General features: G+C 36.3%; 1 protein-coding gene across 2 annotated transcripts in view; it reads left to right on the forward strand.

Moving 5' to 3' along the window:
• The window catches only part of LOC105227159 (calcium uniporter protein, mitochondrial), a 172,465-nt gene that overhangs the window by 106,504 nt on the left and 41,116 nt on the right, over window positions 1–24,845 (forward strand). The window lies entirely within an intron of this gene.

Genomic DNA, 24,845 nt, shown 5'->3' on the forward strand with positions numbered 1-24,845 from the left:
GCATCAGTCAAAGGATTTATTGACGGAACACTTCGGTGAACAGATAATTTCATGTTTTGGGACGATCGTTTGGCCACCAAGTTTGTAAAGTCTAAAGTCTAGGCGGACAATCCCGCTTCGATTCAGGGCTTGAAGCAAAACATTACGCGTGCCATTCGACAGTTACCAATCGAAATGCTCGAATGAGTCATCGAAAATTGGACTTAACGGATGGACCATCTGAGACGTAGCCACGACCAACATTTGAAAGAGATAATCTTCCAAACATAAATGACAAGAAATGTTCTTTCCACTGATAGTAAACATCCCCATTTAATTTAAAATTTCTGTGTTTTTTCTTTAAAAAAAAGTAGCGAATCTCGAATTAGATCACACTTTACCTAAGGGATACATCCCAATGGATCAGTTTAGCAGTAGGAAGCTAACTACGCATTAGCTATTAAGATATCGATCTAAAATTTTAAACACTACTTATTCTCTCTAAGAAACTGGACATTTTTCGGAACCGCTGATATCGGACCACTATGTGTGCTATATGTTAGCATACACATATACGTACATATATGCTGATACTTCATTCACTTTAAATGCTCAGATGTTTGATTTTCTAATAAAACTAAATGCAATAAAATAGAAATAGCAATTCCTTGGGATTCTCACCTTTCCTGACATCTGTCATTTGCACAGTACAAAATTATTCAAAAAAATATATTATGTAAAATTCCAATTTAATTACATAGAAAAATTAATTCACTAACTTTACTTTTTTTTCTCTTCTTTTACAGGTAAGTGGCGTCCGAAACAGTTGTGTCTCCTGCAGCCTTACCACAGACCGCAGATGTAGGTAAATGTTAAATGTAGCTTCATAAGAGAACACGTATGTACATTTAGATATGGTGTTATCTGGCTAACGCTTTGAATTGTCGCCTCGATATTTTAACTGTTGTATTTGTATACTTATACACTATCAAAAAGCTTAACAAGGAAGGTCGACTCGAGAAGAGTTTTCCAACTTTCACACGAAAACGGAATCGAATTGGAGCTAATAGTGTCTGTACTGGATATAGGTGTATATGTGTAAATATGAAAACATTTTCATTTTCACATTCGAACAAATGGCAATATTTTAATTCAACTCTGAGTATAACTTCAGAAAATTTGTTGAAATCAACCAATTTGGTTGTTTCATCAATTCATTGGTACCAGTTTTTTGTTGTGCAATATATTTTATTTGGTACTACGTTATATATACATACATAAATGATCATGATGATGAGTGAAGTTGATATCCGTTTTTTTTATAGTAGGGGAAGCACTGAAAGCCGGATCCGCTAAACCTAATCTACGCCCAACTCAAGACTCTCCCACGGAACCATCAGATAAAGTATTACTTGATGGGAGTGACAAGACATTTTAGTCTCCTCTATAGCACGAACGAACTGACGCCTATTCTGCTGTAACTGTCTTAATTCAGTCAAAATCGAAGTTGCCACTTCACAAACAGCTTATTAGAGAATTGAAACATGCATATGTAAGTGCAGTAAAATTTTCCACTTTTAAACTACCACATAGCGCAGTTTCTGACTTTCCCTTACGTTTAGACCGAGGACAATGGAAAAACACGTGTACAGAGTCTTCTATGGACTCCGTACAATACGGACTGACGTCATTTTAAAATTTGTATAGATAGCTTCTGAACACCCATGCCCGCTTAATATTTGGGTCAGGTGGAAATCCAAGTCCCCATGTTGTCTACTTATCCAGGTAAGAATGTCAGGTATAAGTCTGTGAGTCCACCGTCTTTTAGTTGAGGTTTGTCAGCGTTGCTGCTATATAATTATCAATATAATCTCCATGGAAGTCTATGGCTGGCATACGCTTTTATGTCTAGTCCCTACATGCAAAGTGCCATAACTAAGCATAGAATAGATAGAAGATATAGAACTATAATTCGGCATAGGGAATGGCAAAAACTTTTTAAAAAGTGGCCGTAGCCCGCTGTCTAATAAAGCTACAAGAACGAAATTTACCCGTCTAAAATGTATAATAATATAATAATAATTCATTCCGTCAGTTGTGTGAAAATGGATACAAACGGAAGATAACCCCGCTCATTCCCCATATAACGGTACTGTTAAAAACTACTAAAAAAGCGATAAATCAACAACTAAACACGTCAATATGTTTTACCTCCGTGCTTTGTATAAGCCGAGATAAAAATTAGACGATGCAAACACCCCCTATTCCCATATACACAACTTTAAATTCCATCTACATAACTCTTTTCTTTACAGTACATATTTGAAGAAGCAACTAATATAACGGGATAAAACTTTGCACGAATAAGGGCTTATTGTATGACGTCTTTAGGAAAAAAATTGTCCAAATCCAACAAAAAGGTACCGAATATGTGGACCCCAGAGCCTTTAGTTAATTTTACCGAAAATGGCGGTCAATGTACCAGATATACAATTGAAATTCAGAGAGAATCCTTTCCTGACAATATTAATTCTGTATATCAAAAATGGGTTCAATCGGGTCAATGCTTCCTTGAGCCCCCATATACCAAATATAAGATTTTGGAATCTCCGCGTTACATTATAGCGCTTATATCGGCTAATATGTGAGTTATTTTGATAAAATTCAGAGAGCATATTTTTCTTATTTCGGTGCATATTTGTGCTTAGGATAAATAAAATCAGATCGCCCTAGACACCATATACATAACTACTGGCCTTATGTACCTGAAGGTACATACTTCCCTTTCTTTGATACTTGCAAGAGTATGAATTGCTCCTCCTTACTTGTTTAAATATCAAATATTTGTGTCGTACTGCAAAAAATCATATTTTAATCGGCGCATTTTGTAAAAAATCACACCTTTTTGTTTGAATTTTTATTTATAAAAATTAAATCATTAAACACACAACAATCGCCTGCAGACAAATTACCCCAATCCATGCACTGTTGCATGCGCCAATAGTTGGCAATTTACGTTTTAATCAGCGAGCTGTTGCAATGGTGTTTTTACACCATTTTTATTTTATATTACAGCAGTATTTAAATTGCAACATTATTTAGTGCCTTTTAACTGTATAAATTGCGTTCAACTAATTAATAACATAACCTACAATTGTTAACTGTAAATTGAAAATTCCAAAGGCGCTGTACACACATTCACACATACATATGTTTATATACTTATACATATATACATATATACATATATATATACATATTTGCATCGCATGTGTACTGACACTTATTTGCCACAACCGATTTACCGAATTAATATTCAGCTTTTTACTAAAATTCCACACAACTCCACTTATTTAGTTTTAAATAATAAATTTAATGCGCTTTATGAATGCGATTCGGTACTTTATGAAAGTTGAAGCTTTACAAATTCATCAAATAACTCACAAATACCTATAGCTCTGTACATACATATGTGTAAGTACCATTTGTGGCAACTGCGAAATGAAAATCTTGTGGTCTCGACTGAAATGAAATACTTCAATTACACCAAATGCCATCAAATGCAAATAAAATTTATAAACGATATTTATTTATTCATAATTTATTGCCCATCAAATAAAGTCACAATTATTTATTGAAAGCATCCCTTAATTAAATTACCCATATCAGATAGTTTCCTGAAAATGTTTGGTTCAATTAATTTTTGTATTTTTGAATAATTAACTTATATTTCAGATTAATGCAAACGAAAACCCTTTTACTATTACACAAAATATTTTTATTAAATATCCATTATCTTTCTGGCAGTTCGAAATTAAATGGGAGAGTGAGAAATGTGTGGAAGCTTTTTCAATGGAGTGCAGGGTGTAATATTCGGGATGCTTTCGGATAGGCTAACCACAAACAAATTTAGTTTACTCTCAGAATCAGACTTCCCACATGAAAAGTGCTTTAAGCTTCTTGCTATTTGCTCTTTCTATCCTCAAAAGCGCACGAGTGCTTATCAAACAACAAAACTGCAGTTCCAGAACTTACCTAATCAACAATGCCTACATAATAAGTATAGTCCATCTAAACAATTTACGACTCCTCGGTGTCCTCTCAATATCTATTTATTACTTAACTAGAGTACCCGTCCACGCTTCACTGTGGCTGATACATAGATAATTCTACAACTACTACCATCTATATGATTTCTATTAGTTGGATTATAATTATTAGTTAATGAGATATAGCATTAATGTGAAGCAACTTGTTTTAGTTTACAAAAAAATGGATTATAAAGCATTTCGTGTGTTAATAAAGCATTGCTTTTTTGGGAAAATACTGTTGAATTTGGGGTCTGCATCAGGGAAATCCACCGTTGAAAAGATATTTCCTATGTTGAAAGCAGGCGAAATGAGTAAAGTAGGTGCCTCCAACAAAAACAACCAAAACAACGAACATTTGATTCTGAGAAGTGTTTAAGTGCTCTCTAATCGGAATAAAGCCGAATTTTTGCGTCGGTGATAGAAACATAGCTCCATCATTTTCCACTGGAGTCCAATCGACAGTCAGTCTAGTATACTGCACATGATGAAGCGGTTCTCAGGCGTGGAAAGACGAAAAGAGCGGCTGGAAAATGCACGCTGGAGATGCACGTACTCAGCGCCTGAGTATTGAGCCAGTTATAATCTATTACACTGCATATTTGGTTGCAGTTCTTTTCTTCTATTCCTAATACATAACGGGTGATTTTTTTGAGGTTAGGATTTTCATGCATTAGTATTTGACAGATCACGTGGGATTTCAGACATGGTGTCAAAGAGAAAGATGCTCAGTATGCTTTGACATTTCATCATGAATAGACTTACTAACGAGCAACGCTTGCAAATCATTGAATTTTATTACCAAAATCAGTGTTCGGTTCGAAATGTGTTTTATCGACAAATTTTGTTCAGCGATGAGGCTCATTTCTGGTTGAATGGCTACGTAAATAAGCAAAATTGCCGCATTTGGGGTGAAGAGCAACCAGAAGCCGTTCAAGAACTGCCCATGCATCCCGAAAAATGCACTGTTTGGTGTGGTTTGTACGCTGGTGGAATCATTGGACCGTATTTTTTCAAAGATGCTGTTGGACGCAACGTTACGGTGAATGGCGATCGCTATCGTTCGATGCTAACAAACTTTTTGTTGCCAAAAATGGAAGAACTGAACTTGGTTGACATGTGGTTTCAACAAGATGGCGCTACATGCCACACAGCTCGCGATTCTATGGCCATTTTGAGGGAAAACTTCGGACAACAATTCATCTCAAGAAATGGACCCGTAAGTTGGCCACCAAGATCATGCGATTTAACGCCTTTAGACTATTTTTTGTGGGGCTACGTCAAGTCTAAAGTCTACAGAAATAAGCCAGCAACTATTCCAGCTTTGGAAGACAACATTTCCGAAGAAATTCGGGCTATTCCGGCCGAAATGCTCGAAAAAGTTGCCCAAAATTGGACTTTCCGAATGGACCACCTAAGACGCAGCCGCGGTCAACATTTAAATGAAATTATCTTCAAAAAGTAAATGTCATGAACCAATCTAACGTTTCAAATAAAGAACCGATGAGATTTTGCAAATTTTATGCGTTTTTTTTTTAAAAAAAGTTATCAAGCTCTTAAAAAATCACCCTTTAGCAATTGTATCAGTTTTGAGGACGAATCTGCTTAAAATTGTACGCATATATTCAATTGATTCTTACAAAGATGAATTTTGAACAAATGCTAATGATTTAAAATATAATTTTTCTATTTATGAGTTGTATTGGATTCTAACATAAAGAGATAAAAGGTATCCTATGTCCTTACTCTGGCTCTAAGCTACCTCCCCTCCAATTTTCAGCCAAATCGGTCCAGCCGTTCTTGAGTTATAAATGGTGTAACTAACACAACTTTCTTTTATATATATAGATGAAGTATACATCCAAATTTTGAAACTGTTTTTAAAGATTAAAGAAGAGATCACTAACAATGACGAAATTAGCACTTTCATAACTCTTCAGCAAAAAATATAACTCCCTCTCTAAAAGAACACAAGTTATAGAATTCCTGTCTCCATCAGCTTCCTTTTAACTGCTCATTTTAATACCAACTAAATCCTTATGAGTTATTCCTGAGAGAAAAGTACTGTTTTCTGGGTTTTAAAGAAAAATATATAAAGGGTGATCTATTTCGAGGTTCCCATAAAAAAAAAAACACAGAAACGTCAAATTTAATGTGGACTGTTTACTATCATTTAAAAGAGCATTCCTTCACATTTATTTATTGAAGATTATTTCTTTCAAATGTTGGCCCGGGCTAAATCTCAGATGGTCCAACCATCGGATCGGGATGACTCGTTCGAACATTTCGACTGGTAATTGACAATCTAAAGCCTGAGCGGGATCGTCCGCATAGACTTAAGACTTTACATATTTCCTTCAGAAAAAAAACCTAACGATGCGATATCACATGATCTTGGTGGTTAATCGATCGGTCCAAACAAGGTAACGCTCGCAGCGGCATCATTTTTGTGGAAATATGCACAGATGATTCCACCGTCCCACAAACCACACCAAACCATTGTTTTTTCTTGATGAAATGCCAGTTCTTGAATCTCTTCTGGCTACTTTTCGCCCCAAATGTGGCAGTTTTGCTTGTTTGTATAACCATTGAACCAAAAATGAGTTTCATAGCTGAAAAAAATTTGGCTCGAAAACGTTGGATCTTCTTAGAACTTTTCAAGACTCCATAGAGCGAAATGATGTCGCTTGGGAAGATCGAGCGGCTTCAGTTCTCACACAAGCTGTGTTTTGTCATCTTTCAATTTAAGATCTCGACGTAAAATGCGCCAAGTTGTTTTTCTTCACTGCGTGCTGAACGTGGTCTATTCGGTCGAACCAGAAGTTCATTGAAAGTATAAAGTTTGGACAAAGTTGTAACGCAATGCCATTCATATGAAGCGCTAGACCACATAACTAGTGGGAAAGTTTGTTCACTTAATTTCACTAAAATATCACATATTTTACCAACCTAAACAATTTAAAGAAAAGTGGGAAGTTGGACATCATTATGTAAGGTTTATTGGCGGCAGATTGGTTTTTCAATTTCTTGACATTACTCATATTCGGCTTAATATTTGTTAGATTAAGGAGAGTAATTATATGTACATAGTATATGGGGTTTGGAAAACTCGCAGACCAATTCAACATATTTTCGGCAATAAAAGAGAGTAGAGTAGAGTATATTCAATAATATACGTTCAGTTAATTTTGACGAAAGTTGGATGATCTTATATTAGGTATATAGGAGGCAGTATTGATTAGGTTTTATCTATTTATTGCTAGTACTACATATAATTAAAAGATCAGAGGCTAATAAAACTGTCTCAAGGCTTCATCAAGGCTCCTCATATACAATCACGAAACATTTGGACAAAAGTCAGCCGGGTGTTCGAAAATACCAATATTAGTTATAGGTAAAGTTTTTGTCCAATTTTAGGCACAAAGATACATTGTTATGAGTAAAAAGGCGCTCTCGCATTTTCATTAAGATAACTCAAATATATATATTATATATACCGATATATTAGATATAATGTCAGTCGGAAGTTCAATAAACTTTCTAGTATGTGTATGGAAGCTAACAGAATTATTGACTTCATCAACCTATTTTTGAGATGCAGACATACTATCATCAGAAAAAGATTCTCTCTGAATTTTTACAATATACAGTGGTGGCCATAACATATGCAACTAATACACTAGCTTAGAAACAGTTGATATATTTTACCAATAACCTTTACAGACCGTCAATTGAATATGAAATTATTAAAATTTGGCATTTTTACTTTTATTTAACGTTTTTAAACAAAAAAATTTCATTCATAAAAAAAATATAAGAATACCATTTTGATTTCAACTCTAAAATTACGTGGACAAAACATATGCAACTTCTTGGAAACAATGGTAAATAATAGGTTTTACTAATACTTTGTTCTAAATCCATAGTTTTTTTTATCACTTTCGTACATCTGCTCGGGATTGAGGCAATTAAATTATATGTGATTTTCATCAGAATCGATTTCCAAGCTTCTTGAAGTCTTTTAAAAAGTTCATCGCTATTTTTAAGATTAGTCCTATCTACGCGCCTGTAAACCAGCTCCGTTAAGTTCTTAAAAGGGTTGAAATCTGGGAGCTGGGGTGGCCTGGTCTACGAAAAGGGAGCTAACGTGCGAAAAAAATTTTTTTTTGAGAAAAATGTTAAAAATAAACAACTCAACTCAACATCCGAATCAACTAAAAAGTGAAAAATTGATTTTTTGACAGCTAAGCCCCCTTTCCGTAGACCTGGTCACATATAATATATAATATATATGTATATAATTGTAGTCCGATTTGTATAGTTTTTGGTCAAAAAGTGCCACACCTCAAGGATAATATTTGTGCTATTTTTTTCCGTTTACATTGATTGGTTCTCGAATTGCCTACTGAAAAGTGGAAGAATCAAATGGGTTTTAAAATTTTGTTACGTGGGAAGTAAGCATGGGTTTTGCCTGATTTCGCTCTGTAATGTAGGAATTGGTTTAAATTGATCGAGTGGGTGTCGATAAACGGGATTTCACCTAAATGTGCTTCGCACAACGTCCGACACGGCCTCTTATAAAGCCCTACCGTACCGTCTAGGTTATAAAATTGTATGTCTCTGGCGGATGTATTTTTCCCACTTTATACTTTATAATTTTTAACAAAACAGTTGTATGGGGAGTGGGCGGGGTTATAATCCGTATTCAGCCATTTTCACATAGTGTTTAGGGATGCCAAAAATACTAGGTAATTGGTCCTGATTTCAGGTGATTGATTGATTGAATAATATTTTGATTTTGCGAAGGATATTTTAGCTTCGGTACAACCGAAGTTTACGTTTTTAGTTCTTTTGAAAAGTTTTATGAAATTTAAAGACTAAACGATTTTTAGCAACTAAGGTCAAAAATTCGAAAGTGTACGAAAGTTAGGGGATATACATAGGCTGCTATATATATTTCTGGACTGGTACAACGAATTCAATCGTGGCCGACGCTCGCTCAAAGACAAATTCCGTGAAGGTCGTCCAAAAACAGCCGTTGTGCCAGAGAACATCGATGCCGTAAGTGAACTGATAATGCAAGACCGTCATGTAACATATCTACCTTCAGATAGAGGCATGCCTATGCATTTCTCCCACCAGCATAAATTCGATATTGCTTGAACACCTAGCCGTAAAAAAGGTTTGTTCTCGTTGGATCCCGCACAATTTGACAATCGCTCAAAAAAAGGCTCGTGTGGATTGGTGTAAAGAAATGCTGAAAAAATACGATCGCGGTGCTTCAAAAGACGTTTATAAGATCGTTACAGGTGACGAATCATGGATCTATGCGTATGAGCCCGAAAAAAACAGCAATCGACCGTGTGGGTCTTCCAAGACGAAAAAAAAACATTTTCGTTGATAAGTATTCCAATTTTCATTATTAGGCCAGAAATATATATAACAGCCCTCGTAAGAACGTAAATATATTAGGGTGAAATAAAGTTGCAAATCTTAACATTATAAGTTTAAATCTGCTTATCTGCCATTTTATTTAATATGTAATTTATTTTTAAAATATCTTAATTTCGATACACTATTAGCTAAACTAAAATGTTGCTTAACCTACAAAGCCTTGAAACACCATTATGTGAGGAATTAAGCACAGCAAATATCCAGCAGCACAAAGGCTAATACTAGTGACAATTTTACTTTAATTTAATTAATTAAATCTAGTCTAACTTGAATATACTGAGAAAATTAACTAATTTGCAATATGCTACCCAATTCTTATTTAAAATAATACACATTCGAGTATACTTTTGCAGCTTTTAAACTGATTAAGTTCTCATAAACTAATGCACAATTACAAAACTACAACAAAAACAGCAAAAACACAGCAAGTAAAATTGAATTACCAGAGTAAGTGAGGCAAACTGCGCAAGTAAAGTTGCCGTCAAGTGCAGGCAGGCAACGTGCAGCGGCGTCAATGACAATTCCAGCAGTTTGTTTGTGTTCTCGGCGAGTAATGAGCATGAAATTGCAAAGCTGAATTATTAAAATCTGCTAGTTCATACAGAGGCAGCCTTTTCGGCAAGCAAACCTTGCCACATCAATGTTGACACGAAATGTCGGCGACACTGATTTCCACAGCACACACACTCACAATCACAAATATACCCACCCACTAAGCGGCAAAGCTCCGCGGCACGCCAAAACAGCGAAACTGCAAAAGTAACGAATGTGGCAATTAAACTTCTGCACAAAGTCTCATCGATCGATTTTTTGCGGTGACGCTGCTGCGCGTGTAGAAGACGGTTCTGGCTGCGTGTTGGCGCAAGCGTTTGTGTTTATTTATCCAACAATTATTTCACCCGATTGCGAACTTGATTAGTTTCGGCAAACAGCCATTCAATTCAATTTGCTTTATTTACACAAGTACATATGTACATATGTGTGTGCCTTAGAATGTATTTGCAAATATGTGGCAGCACAGTTTCTAAATAATGTTGGATTTTTATTAAATTTCAATTGCGGTTTACGCGCGATTTTCAGCAGCTTTTAGGCACACAGAAGAAAACCAAAAAAAATCAACAATTTCATTTGAATTTTATTTATTTTTAATTAAATTTTTTTTTATTCAATAATTTTTTTCATGCGCGATCGGTTGGTTGGTGCTCAATTCAAAGCCGCTTGCTCGCTGTGGCCGCGTTCGCGTCTCATTTTGGACTGTTGCGACGAACCATAACAGTCAACGCGCATGCACTTCATATTTTCGGTTAGCAAATTTCCAAGCAAAGCTCTGCTTTAGCGCCGCCATGTATTAGTTTACCATCAACCACCAGCACACCGCATTGAGCCAATGCGTGCGAGACAAGCCTATGATCGCGCTGCGGCCGTGTGTGGTGCGACGATCTACAAATTGCCACACAGCGCGGTTTGACTCATCCAATTTCAACCGCCAGCAAGCCAAGCTCACCGCTTGCGTTCCGCAGCGCGCTCTCCTCCAGCAACACACTCTGCAACTAGCGCTGCAGACACTGGCTATTTGGTGTTGTTGCTGTATGGTTGCGTGGCATTATGAAGCGTTGTGAGTTTTCTTGCCAAATACTCAGTGACACTCGTGTCAACTCGGTGGCAGCATTACAACATTGGCTGTTGACAGCGCCGAAACCGCGCAGCAACACAACCGCAGCGCTTTGGTTGACGGCGGATGACAGTGGCTGAAGAAGAGCGGCAATAAACATAAAGCTGTTGTAAATTGTTGATTGTTGTTGGATATTGTTGATTTTTGTTGTAAATTGTTGTTACTTTTTGCTGTGTTTCAGTGAAAATTTAAATGAAAACGAAAACAAGTAATATTTTATTTTGAAAATATTCTATAAGTGCCGCTCTTCTGCTAAGCATTCCATTCGCCTAGTTCGTCCGCTCATAAATCACCAGCACGAATTTTCACTTTTCACTCATTACCGGGAAAAAATTGTTTTCAAAAATGTGCAAATTGGCTTTCCCACGTTGGTTTTTTGTTTTTTTGGTTTTAGTCGTCGCATTTGAATTTAGTTCGTGACATTTACTTATTTGTGTGAGTGTGTGTGTATGGGGAAATACGTGTTTTCAGCTATTTCCATATTGCAATATGATAATTCAACGCGTTTTTGTACTTTTTCATAATTTTGCAAGAGAAATTTTGGTAATTACATAAACATTTGTTAAGGATGATTCGAGTTTATTGAACCCGAGCGCCAACTGACGAGATTATCAAACAGATAAATCTTTGTAATTGAATAAATTGTTGACCTACGTATTGTTCGTTGCAGCGATAATAGTCCGATAAATATTTGGTAGTTAAATCTATATATATTTCTTGTTCCGTGTTTGATAACTTTTTATACTCTTGCAACATGTTGCTGCAGAGTAAAATAGTTTTGTTCGAAAACTAATCGAGATGGATAAAGGTGGATAGGGTTATATATATGTGACCTGGTATACGGAAAGGGGGCTTAGGTGTCAAAAAATCAATTTATAACGAGAAACTGACGAAACGAGTTGTATATTTTTAACAGCTGTTTCCCAGAAAACACTAGTTTTCGCACGTTAGCTCCCTTTTCGTAGACCAGGTCACATATATAAATACATAACTAATCAGGATGAAGAGATGAGATGAAACCGTAAGTTGGTAGATAGGCGTAATCGGACCACTGCCACACCCACAAGACATCATTTATCGAAAACATACAAAGTGCCATATATAAAAAAAAGATCCACTATTGACGCACTACGAGAAGTCGTCGATACTGCGAAATGTGCAGTAAGTGGCAAAAGATGAAAAGGTGGTACAAAAAGTAATGCGCGCTGACTACCCTGGATGTCAAAAATGCGTTAAACACTGTAAAATGGACACACACAATCAAAGTGCTGGATGAAATACACGACTCTGAATACCTGATAAATACGATAACGAGTTATTTTTAAAATACAAGGCAAATTTATGATTCAGACGAAGGCACCAAGACCTACTCTACCTCGAGTGGAGTACCCCAGAGCTCAATATTAGGCCCACTCTTATGTAACCTTTTGTATGACGAGGTGCTAAGAAGAAGGCAACTAAAAGATATTAAAAGATATAAAACTAATAATAAAAGATAATAATAATAAAGGGTGATTTTTTAAGAGCTTGATAACTTTTTTTTAAAAAAAAACGCATAAAATTTGCAAAATCTCATCGGTTCTTTATTTGAAACGTTAGATTGGTTCATGACATTTACTTTTTGAAGATAATTTCATTTAAATGTTGACCGCGGCTGCGTCTTAGGTGGTCCATTCGGAAAGTCCAATTTTGGGCAACTTTTTCGAGCATTTCGGCCGGAATAGCCCGAATTTCTTCGGAAATGTTGTCTTCCAAAGCTGGAATAGTTGCTGGCTTATTTCTGTAGACTTTAGACTTGACGTAGCCCCACAAAAAATAGTCTAAAGGCGTTAAATCGCATGATCTTGGTGGCCAACTTACGGGTCCATTTCTTGAGATGAATTGTTGTCCGAAGTTTTCCCTCAAAATGGCCATAGAATCGCGAGCTGTGTGGCATGTAGCGCCATCTTGTTGAAACCACATGTCAACCAAGTTCAGTTCTTCCATTTTTGGCAACAAAAAGTTTGTTAGCATCGAACGATAGCGATCGCCATTCACCGTAACGTTGCGTCCAACAGCATCTTTGAAAAAATACGGTCCAATGATTCCACCAGCGTACAAACCACACCAAACAGTGCATTTTTCGGGATGCATGGGCAGTTCTTGAACGGCTTCTGGTTGCTCTTCACCCCAAATGCGGCAATTTTGCTTATTTACGTAGCCATTCAACCAGAAATGAGCCTCATCGCTGAACAAAATTTGTCGATAAAACACATTTCGAACCGAACACTGATTTTGGTAATAAAATTCAATGATTTGCAAGCGTTGCTCGTTAGTAAGTCTATTCATGATGAAATGTCAAAGCATACTGAGCATCTTTCTCTTTAACACCATGTCTGAAATCCCACGTGATCTGTCAAATACTAATGCATGAAAATCCTAACCTCAAAAAAATCACCCGTTAAAAGATATAGAACTAATAGCATATGCGGACAATCTCATGATGGTAGTAGCCGCTAAACAATTAGTCGACCTAAGAAACAAATGCAATGAGTTCTTAAATGGTCTACTCTAATGGTTATCTTCTGTGAGTCTGAAACTGGCTAAGCACAAAACAGAAGTTTTACTAATAAGCACCAGGAAGGTGAAAGAACAAATAGAGCTCACCATAGGGGAGTACGTGATTACTTCACAGCCGCTGCTGAGGTACCTGAGATATTGGACTTCAAATTAAGATTTAAGGAACACCTAGCGTAAAGCTTCCGGCAAAGCAATCAAAATTTGCAATACTCTATTGGGAATGATGGGTAATAGATGCTGCGTGCGTTCCAGCCGGTGAGCTTTAATAGCAAAAGCAATGAGTTCCGTAATACTGTATTTAGTACCAATATGGATACAAGCAATGGATCTGAAAGCGTATGCTAAACAAATAATTGCTCTTGCGAACTATATCAACCGATGTTACTGAAGTTTTAGCCATTTACGTCCAGGACGAGCGATTATATCAGCTATCAGCGCCTAAAATAGTATCGGAGAGACAGAGGAGAAGGACAAGGACATCAAAATGTGGCTGCAATGGTGGCAATCTTCAGAGCGCTGGACAAACAGATTTTCGAACATCCGCGTGACTTTACACCGCATATATCGACCAATCTGTGGGTTATCTCAATGAAAACGAAAGAGCATATTTTGCCCATAACGGTGCATATCTATGCTTAGAATGAATAAAATCGGCCCGGTACGCGAAATAAGCTTCCTTCAATAAATTGCATGTTTTGTTGGCGGTATGGCAGGCAACGCCATATTTTTGGAACCAAATGTCTTTGGATCAACATCATTCAATTCACGCACACATAAGTCATTAAGTCTATAGCATTCCCCTTTGACTGTAACAATATGATCGCCTTCATTTTTAAATAAATATCGACCAATATCTCGCTTGCCATAGAGCCATAGGTCGGGATCGATAGCTATCTCGTTAGTGCCTATTCACCGAGTATGCTACACGTTTTATGGTCGTTCGGCTTCAATTCTTGAATGGCAATTTAGTGCACCAGAAATTACCAGCAGTCATTCATATTATGATTGCGTAATGGTGGCGCCCTTTCCCCGATCTAATAAATCGAACTAGGAAATTAGTATTTTTATTTTTATAACCTCTGTGCACATTTTTCAATATATTTGTATATATGAATTTGTTCCTTTTCAATCGAGAAATACGTTAAAAATAATTGCGGGGTTGTATTTTTTAAATATTCATATTTCGGCGTAGTGGCCTACCATTTAAGAAAGTTTATTTATGAATAAATTTTTTGATTTTGATTTCCACTTTTCCGCGTTGAAGCCACTTGCTGAACAAACAGAATGTTTTATTTACCATATTGTGTTGCTGCAAAAATTGTTCTTGAATATTCTTCAGCAGATAAATGCCGATGACTCAATACCATAGCCTGCCAAACATCAACTTTAGTAAGCAGTGAATCAAATAGCTAAAATATCATGTGTGTATATGTTATAATATATGTACATGTATGTATGTAGTTATGCTGTGAGCAATATAGAATTTCATATACTGAAAATGAATCGAAAACGTACGAGGCTAGTTTGATGAGTCGGCGCCTTACTTGCAACACTGCTGTTGGTAATTTTAATATTAACAGATTTTGGTTATTTAAAAGCCTTAAAATGTCGTAATGGAATTACGATACGGCTAATCCATTTCGAGGTTCCCTATTTTTTTTAACAAAAAACACAAAAACTTCAAATTTAATAGGGAATGTTTATTATCATTCGAAAAAACTTTCTTTGGCATTTATTTTTTAAAGATTATCTCTCTCAATTGTTCACCGCGGCTACGTCTCATATGGTTCATCAGTTGAGTCCAATTTGCAATGTCTTTTTTGAGCATTTTGTCTAATAACTGGCGAATGACACCCGTGATGATTTGCTCCAAGTTCTAAATCTAAGCGCGATTGTCCGCATAGACTTAAGATTTTACATATCCCCAGAGAGAAAAGTCTAATGATGTGATATAGACCGATCTTGGTGGCCAATCCCACCAATCCGACTCAAAACGTGAAGTTATCTGCTCACCGAAGTGTTCTCTCAATAAATCCATTGGTGGATGCGATGTGTGGAAAGTCGCGCCGAGATCACGTGCTTCAATTTCAGGCATCAAATAGTCGGTTATCATGGTGCGATAACGGTCGTCATTGACGGTAACGTTCCCACCGGCATCAGTTTTGATATGTCGAGGGTCTGTATGTTTCTAAGATGCCGTTGGAAGAATTTCCTTCTTGATGGTATTACCTTTTTTATATTCGTGTGCGGTTTGATCTCCATATGGAAACTATAAGTAGTGTCTGCTTGGCAGTGGTTTTTCTATGACGCGAAAAGTTTGTCCGGCGAATTTTATAATGGAAAGAATTGAAGAACCGTTTCACTTAAAATTGCGTGCTTTTAAAAGAATCTTGGATGGCTACGGCATAGTTGAGGATGTTGCAAAAATGTTTTCGAGAGTCTAATTTAACAGGAAACACAAATATTTCAGAGGCACAACATCAAAAGTCGTCTATTCACCTCTGTTAATAACGATAACACCAAAAATTAAAAAAAAATTAAAATCAAGATTTCAAGATCGACCATTTTGCTTAATGGTTTGGTTAATATTTTAGGTATGAAAGAAATGTTATATAATGTTGTTAAAATGTATTTAAACTCCTTATAAGAAAGTGCCTGGCTACCGTCAAGGCATTTATCGCAATGAGTGGGAACAAAAAAGCAAGAAATTTGAAGTAATCCAAGTAACTTAGATGTGAAATGGGCTTTAAGGGCCATACAAGGCTTAAACGCGTGCAATTATTTTCTGTAAATGAACAAGGACTCAACACTAAGATATTTAGTCCGAATTCGGTCATGACTTTTGCAAATTACTTGCAGGAACCATTAGAAAACTATTTTATGTGAAAATGAAAACGAAAATGTTGGAAAAATACTAAAGACAATTGGTAACACACCCTGCATAAAAAAAAAAATTGACTCACATAATTATTCAACTACTCTCGTATTTGCTTATTAAGCTTATATCTGCATAGATAAAATAGAAATATTCTGCAAATATTGTACATATTTGCTGGCAATTGAGGGCATGTGGTTCATAACGTAAAAAAAACAATACAAATATTGGCAAAAAATTTACAAAACTAACAAAAAACATTCAGTATTGAAAGCGCACTGAACCGAAGGAAAGAGTAACTTAGTGTGTGCTTACTTCTGTTTGTTTATGAGCCAAATATAGTATAGGAACTAACATAATGCACATTGTTCTGTGTTTAAATATGTGTATATACAAGCAGTGAAACATGAATCCAGGCCGAAAAGCCTGTTAGGGACTAGAGTCTTCTGAAAAAATCGAACTATAAAAGAAGCATTCAATTTTCATGCTTCAGAAAAGGCCTAGATAAGCCGATGAAACACTATTCCTCTTAATTTTTCTTACTTCTGACAAAATAAGTTGAACGAAATAGCTGTATTTCCGTTAGGAACTAGATTGACTAGTACATTTCTGGCCGAATTTTGACGATTGCCGTCCCCTAGAACCTCCACAAGTACGAATAACTTACTTATACTGAAAAAGACAATCAACCGACTAGTTGCGCTCCTGTTTGATACCACTTCTCAACTACCTTACTTACTATACTTAGTACGTTTTCACTATAGGGTTCAACATTGGCACTTCCATAAGAAACCATCACTTTAATACACTCATTTGTTACTAATATGTACTTGTAGAAATATGGATATATATTTGTAGTATATTTCTGTTCGTGGTGATTTATAGCTGACTATGCTGCCAGTCATTACGGTTTTGCTGCGCTCGTTTCAATCCTGCGGGAACTAACTGCACTTGTTTATGTGGAGTTTCACTGGTATTTATCAAAGTGTCCGCAAAAAGAACACTAAAACAAAATAGATGGAAAACTACATAGGACCACCGAAATCTCTGGCACCATCTGGCAATACCAAGCACTTTTTATAGAACATAGAACGCAATTTTGTAGCAACATGCATCACTAAAAGCACTTCATTTACAGCCGTCATCGGAGAAGTTGAAAAGTTCATATCATTTTTTAGTGAGCACTGCTAATGTCGATTACACATTATCACTTTTAAAGCTAAATGAAGTCACACATAAAAAATCTCCTAGTTGTTAGACAATGGCTTCGTAATAAAGGGTGATACATTTTGATGTTCCTTACTTTTTTAAAGAAAAAACACAGAAACTTCAAATTTAATGGATATTATCATTCGAAAGAACCTTCTTTGGCTTTTATTTTTTGAGGACTATTTCTTTCAAATGTTCGCTGTGGCTCCATCTCAGATGGTCCAGCCGTTGAGTCCAGGGCTTCGATGGCTTAACTGTCGAATGACAAGCGTGATGTTTTGCTCCAAGGTCTGAATCGAAGCTGGATAGTCCACATAAGCTTTGGACTTTACATATCCCTACAGGTAAAAGTTTCACGTTGTGATATAACACGATCTAAGCGAATAATCGACCGGCCCAAAATGTGAAATTATCTGCACACTGAAATGTTCTTCCAATAAATCTCTTTATTGCTGCGATTTGTGGGAAGTAGTGTCGTCTGGTTGAAATGAAATGTCGCGACGATTCCACCGGCCCAGAAACCACACAAAACCGTTGCTATTTCGAGATGAAATTATAGTTCTTGAATCTATTCAGTTTTTGTTTACACACTTTTGAGCCTCATCGCTCGAAAACGTCGGATCTTCTCGGAACTTTTCAAGAGCTCATAGAGCGAAACGTGGTCGTTTGGAAAGATCGAACGCTTCAGCTGTTGTACAAGCTGTATTTTGTAAGTTCTCATTTTAAAGATCTCGACGTAAATTACTGCAAGTCGTCCCATATGTCAATCCCAGTTGCTACGAACGGCGCCGAATCGACTCTTCACGGTCTTCGTAAAGATTCTAAGCGACGATTGCTATATTTTCTTCACTGCGTGTTGGACGTGATCTATTTGGTCGAATATTATCCAATAATGAACGGTGGGTCCAAAGTTGGGTTATGGTGTTGCGAATACTAAGCGAAGTGCGCCAAACACTTTTTATATCTTTTTTGTCTGCTCCAACTGGTTAACTTAGTATATAAACTTTGGGTTCTTTTAACATATCCATTGATTTACCCACAAAGAACTTTCTAACTTCAACTATGTTATTTGCACCAAATGTGGGCAGTGCCAAACTGAATCCAATAATTTGCAGCATGGAATTCGCTTTGTGGTTGAACTGTGTACCAACTTTTTAGCAAAGACATTATAGACCGGCAAACACAAAAGTTCACCGCGGCCGTCGTGATCTATGTATGTATTACTGGAGTAGTAGTTGACTAAATAGCTGGCAATGGCTTTTGTGCAGGAGCAGCGAGTGAAACGAACTGAAAAATGTTTTTCAAGGCGACATTGCGGCAACTACAACAAAACAATCAGTCAAACAGCACAATTATTCGCCGCAGTCATCAGCGCTATAATCATCAATGACATGTTGTATGCCCCCAAAAGAAAGAAAAAAACTCGAAGAGTTGGCTCATAACGCACTCATATGCATAATTAATAGCCTCAGAGCCATAAAATGCGATATCGTGCTCGCACACCGGCGTATCTCCGTATGTACTCACTCAAAAATTTAAATACAACCAAATGTAAGTGTGTTTTGTTGTTATATGCGCCGCTTTTCACACATTTAAGCGCATAATTTCCACTCAGTCAAAGCAATCTTTGGGGCCGGAAGTGCTTTTGTGTTGCTCTGCGTCATAAAACCGTACATATGTATGTATGTATGTATGTATGTGTTAGGTCATATACGCAATCCACCTGCTGGTGGCCCTTTGGCTGAGCGTGAATGAGCAACGACGACAGGAAGTTTGTTTATTCAGTCGTGCCGCTGTCAACTGCGCTGTCGACCGTTTGAAATGTAACAAAACGCTGAAAAGCATAAAGCGCAGAATTTCAGTCAAAGAGTGCGCACAGATATGCTAATACATACTGACGAACATGTACATACAACCATACTCATGCATGTTGAAATTTGCGTGTTTGTGTGTGTGTATAGGGTAGGGCGGCCGCTGTGGGCTTTCCGCCGTTTCAGTCTCATAATTACTCGGCAATCACTCGCACCTGTTGAATGCACCATTGAAAGCTATTCAACTGAGTTGTTGTTTGTAATTTCTTACATAAAAACATACATATGTAAATGCATAAATGAGTACATACATAAGTACACACGCAGTATGCATTATACAAAGTGTTAGATGCAGCTTAATGTTTTTGTTTGTGTGTTGTTGTTGTAAATTACTTTGACAGCAAATGTGCAACAATGAGTAGTACAAATGACAACCACAAAATATAATCACATTTTATTAATGCCAGGGGGAATTTCATCTAATATCAATATGTCTTTGTTCGTTCCGTTTGCTTTGCAATTCACTTGTTTTCGATAAGATTTTGCATATAGTTTGATAAATTTACCATAGGTTGAACCGTTATCGAATTGTTACAAGTTATCCACATATCGTCACCCAAAATGCAAAACCACGTATTATCAAAAAATTAAAATTGGACTTTATTAGTTATGATTCACTACTTAATATTCATCAGTCGTGTTAAACCGTAATTTTATTTTTGTTTAGTATGGTTTGGCATTTGGCGTCATCATAGAAAGACTTACGCCTGAACAACGTTTACAAATCATTAAACTTTATTATAAAAATTTACCGTTGTGTAAAGAATGTGTTTCGCGTGCTTAGCTCAACTTTTGGTCAACATAATCGGCCTACTGAGCTTACTATTCGCAAAACCATCACCCATCTTGAGATCTTAATTATTAATTAATATTTATTATGTAATATTCGTCAGAATAGACTACGTCCAGCACGCAGTGAAGAAAATATAGCAAACGTAGCTGGAGTGTACACCAAGATCGTAGAGATTCGATTCATCGCCGTTCGAAGCAACTTGGATTAACTTGTGGAATGACTTCTCGCATTTTACGTCGAGATTTTAAATTGAAAAAGTACAAAAGACAGCTTGTGTAAAAACTGAAGCCGCTCGACCTTCCCAAGTCACATCGCTTCGTACTATGGACTCTTAAAAAGTTCCAAGAAGATCCGAAGTTTTCGAGCCGAATTTTGTTCAGCGATTACGCCTATTTCTGGCTAAAAGAACATGCAAACAAGCAAAATTGTCGCATTTGGTACGAAGCGAAACCCGAAGATATTTAAGAGGTACCATTTCACTCAGAAAAAAATGCGTTTGGTGTGGTTTGTGGGACGGTAGAATCATCAGTCCATATTTCTTTAAAAATGTTACCGATGAGAACGTAGCCGTTAATGGCGACCATTATCGCGCAATGACAACCGACTCTGTCATGCCTGAAATTGAAGCTCGTGATCTCGGTGATATTTGGTTTCAATTAGACGACGCCATTTCCCACACATCACATCAATGGATTTACTGAGAGAACACTTCAGTGAGCAGATAATTTCACGTTTTGGACCAGCTGATTGGTCACCAAGATCGTGTGATATCACACTGTTAGTCTTTTTCCTGTGGGGATTTGTGAAGTCTAAAGTCTATGAGGACAATCCCGCCTCGATTCAAGCCTTGCAGCAAAACATCGCTCATGTCATTCGCCAGTTACCAGTCGAAATGCTCAAACGAGTAATCGAAAATAGTATTCAACGGATAGACAATGTGAGACGTAGGTACAACTAACATTAGAAACAGATAATCTTTAAAAAATTTATGCAAAAAAAATGTTCTTTCGAATGATAATAAACATTCCCCATTAAATTTGAAGTTTCTGTGTTTTTTTTTTTCTTTTAAGAAAGTAGGGAACGTCGAAACAAATCACCTTTTATATACTAGATACTCTTGTATATCATTTAGACGTATTTTCTATAAAAAGATAGCAGCTGTGAACTTAAGTACACAGATCACTCACATAATCCGATAGCTTATGTAAGGTCATTTAGTCAAGAGAAGTATTGATCTGCTTCAACCCATTTTTAGCATACTGGCATACCTTTGTCAGAAAAGAATTCTCTCCGAATTTCAGTAATATATCTTAGACCTTTGCCGATATATTAGGTAAAAAGATAGCAATTGACACTGGGATCCCCATATTCGTTATCTGGGCCCTGCCAAAAGTTTTGGCACGATTTTAAACCATTTTCAACTTGAGGTGGCGTAACTTAAAATACTTATATCTCCATATATGTATCTATAGGTGCTTAATTTGTATACTGGAACGTAAAAGAAACAGATGGAATTTAAAATTGTGTCATATAGGATGTAGGCGTAATTGTATTCCGATTTCGACCAGGATAATGTTTTTTCGGTTAAAATAGCTCAGTATGCCGCGAGGTTTAGGTTTTCACTGAAGTGTTGGCAGCGCCACACCCATTGTCCAATTTTGATACTGGCTCTTATGAAGCTTTTTTTGCATCATCTAAGATGCAAAATTTAGTTTCTCTCATGCTTTTATGTATTGAGAGATCGCACTTTTAGAAGTTTTCAACATAACCGGTTTGTAGGGAGTGGGTGGTGTTCTAATCCGGTTATACAAATTTTTACACTTTCCAAGGGGAAGCTGAAAAATCTGTTCTGAACAAGTTCGGTGCATTAGGCTTAAATGATTTGGGGGATATATACATTAATCCTATTAGGGGACGGGATCCCACTTTTTAAAAATTTTTGTCTGCCCCCACACTACAATCCCTTGCACCAAACAACAGGTTTATACTATGTAGCAACATACAAACTCGACTATAACTAGTATCTACACCAATAAAGAAGAAGAAGCAGCATATAGCGAATGTATAGAAAGCCAGTTTTACTCTCTACGGATACATAATTTTTCAAAAAATAAAAAATATAATTAAAACCGATATATCCTTTTATTAAAATTATTTTGGGATTTGATTCTATAGTAAAAATTTGAGGACAATTTTTCTAACCATGGAACCCTAAAATGACGGTACGCTTTTCTTTAATTTCTCTTTCATTACAAAAATTGAGAATATCCCCTAAATTGAGAATATTTAGGTTTTTTAGAATTAGACGGTACTGAGATGGAACCCAGGTCCTAAAACAGTGGAACAATAACTTCAAATGCTTTCAAAAAAACTTCAAAGCAAGATCTTGAGCTCCAAGTTCTCAAAAATAACTGTCATAAATGGATATGTGGCATTTAGCTGTTGAGTACGGTCTGTTACATTGTCATAATTATCGTGTTAGTTTAACGTGAAAATGTTTCTTTCATTCGAACTGAATTATTTACAAAGACCTTAAGGTGTTACATGGGTTTCCTCGGGTAAAAAAGAGCTGTTTTTCAACAAATTCTTTCTGATATAAAAAATTAAATATTTTATTAGAGTTTTTATTGTTGCAAACGTACACTATTAACAAAGAAATTCTGAAATTTTTGGAAAAAAATTATTTTAAACTCGACCCGACTCGAAAAGATGCGACCGCGTTGGTAGGATAGCTCCTTAAGGATCATCTAAAGTGAAAAAATTGGTATTTTAGTTAAAACTGAAGGGAAAAACAAAACTGAAAATTGGATTTTTGACAGATATTTTTACAAAAAAATTAAAATTTCAATGAACATTTCGCGCCATTTTTTCGCATAGTTGTAATTGAAAACAAATCTTTCGTCCAAGTCTTTAAAAATTGTATCACAAAGACCTGTGTAAAAATTTCATGAAGATCGGTTGGGTAGTTCTCAATAAATCTTGCCAACCGACAAAAACACAGTTTCGATAAAAAAAAGGCGTTTAAAGACGGCGCACTTAGCCTAGCTAGCCTCGAGCGCACAAGTTCTCAAGGCTGTATCTCCGAAACTATTTCTCGTATCAACTTGAAAATTTAGCACAATGTTCTAGAGGTATTGTAAAATTGAATAAGATAATAAAAAAATCGGTTTTTTGAAACCCGTAATGCCATGTAACCCCTAAAAAATACTGGTCCACTTTTCAATCTTAAGTTTTTATTACTTCTTCAACTTTAATAAATCAGTTTCAATGCATGAAGATTGCATTTTTTCAGCTTTTAATCTCTTCATTAGTAGACTTTCGAATCGACTTAATACTTACATACAAATGTGCATTTACTGTTAGTTATATACTTATGCACAGAGTATCACCTTTCCTAGCCAGCAGCAGTTGACCCTAAACACCTTACTTTTTTATTACGTACTCCCTGACCTATCTTTCGCATTATGAAGATGTTGCATAATAATAACAAAAGATTCAGGCTGCAGTCGTCTCATTGTAATCACCACACAAACAACGTAACTAATGTGAATATGAGCATGTATGTACTTATCATATCATATTCACTAGTGCAGCTGGTGCGGCTTGTTTGTTGCCGGGAAGGTCGCTTTAAGCAGTTGCAACATTCATTTTTGACGCTTTCGTTCCCTCTTTATTTGCATGTCATTGTGTTTTTAGTTGTCTTAATCTCATTTTAACTATTTTACATACAATTCATTAGTATATATACACTTATGTATTATAATGCGGCGTAAAGTACGTTTGCCGTGCTCCAATTTGTTTGGCACCTCTTTTATGAGCATTTTGTTTTTCTTTGTTTGTGCTTTTATTGAATCATCGCAATTGTCATTTCTTCGTTTTTGGCTTGAAAAATTACCTGTGTGGCAATAATTTGTTTGGCTCGTACATTAGCACAACATAACATTTACACTTTGTTATGTGATGGGTTTCGGTTTAGTTTTATTATTTGACTTTTTCAAACATACTATACATATATACATATGTATGTACATATATGCGTTTAGTATTACGAAAGCTGTAAATGCTCTGCAAGGATTTTAAAATATTTATTTCACAATTGCTTATATCTATGGTGAGTTATGTCTTAACTGAAAAGCTCGGCTCTCTAGAGAACCTACCTGTTGCCCAATGAGATATTGCTTTGGCGAATTTCTCACATAAAAGACAAACAACTTTCTTTTAAGAGCATATGTAAGCGCTGTAAGGTGCATACGGTATGATACACTGGGGAAGGTACAGATTGTGAGGCCACAGAGTTTGTTAAAATTCACGTCAAGTGCAGGCATCCTAAAGGATGACTACTCCT

The sequence above is a fragment of the Bactrocera dorsalis genome, chromosome 5 (genome assembly GCF_023373825.1).
Source record: "Bactrocera dorsalis isolate Fly_Bdor chromosome 5, ASM2337382v1, whole genome shotgun sequence".
Taxonomy (NCBI): Eukaryota; Metazoa; Arthropoda; class Insecta; order Diptera; family Tephritidae; genus Bactrocera; species Bactrocera dorsalis.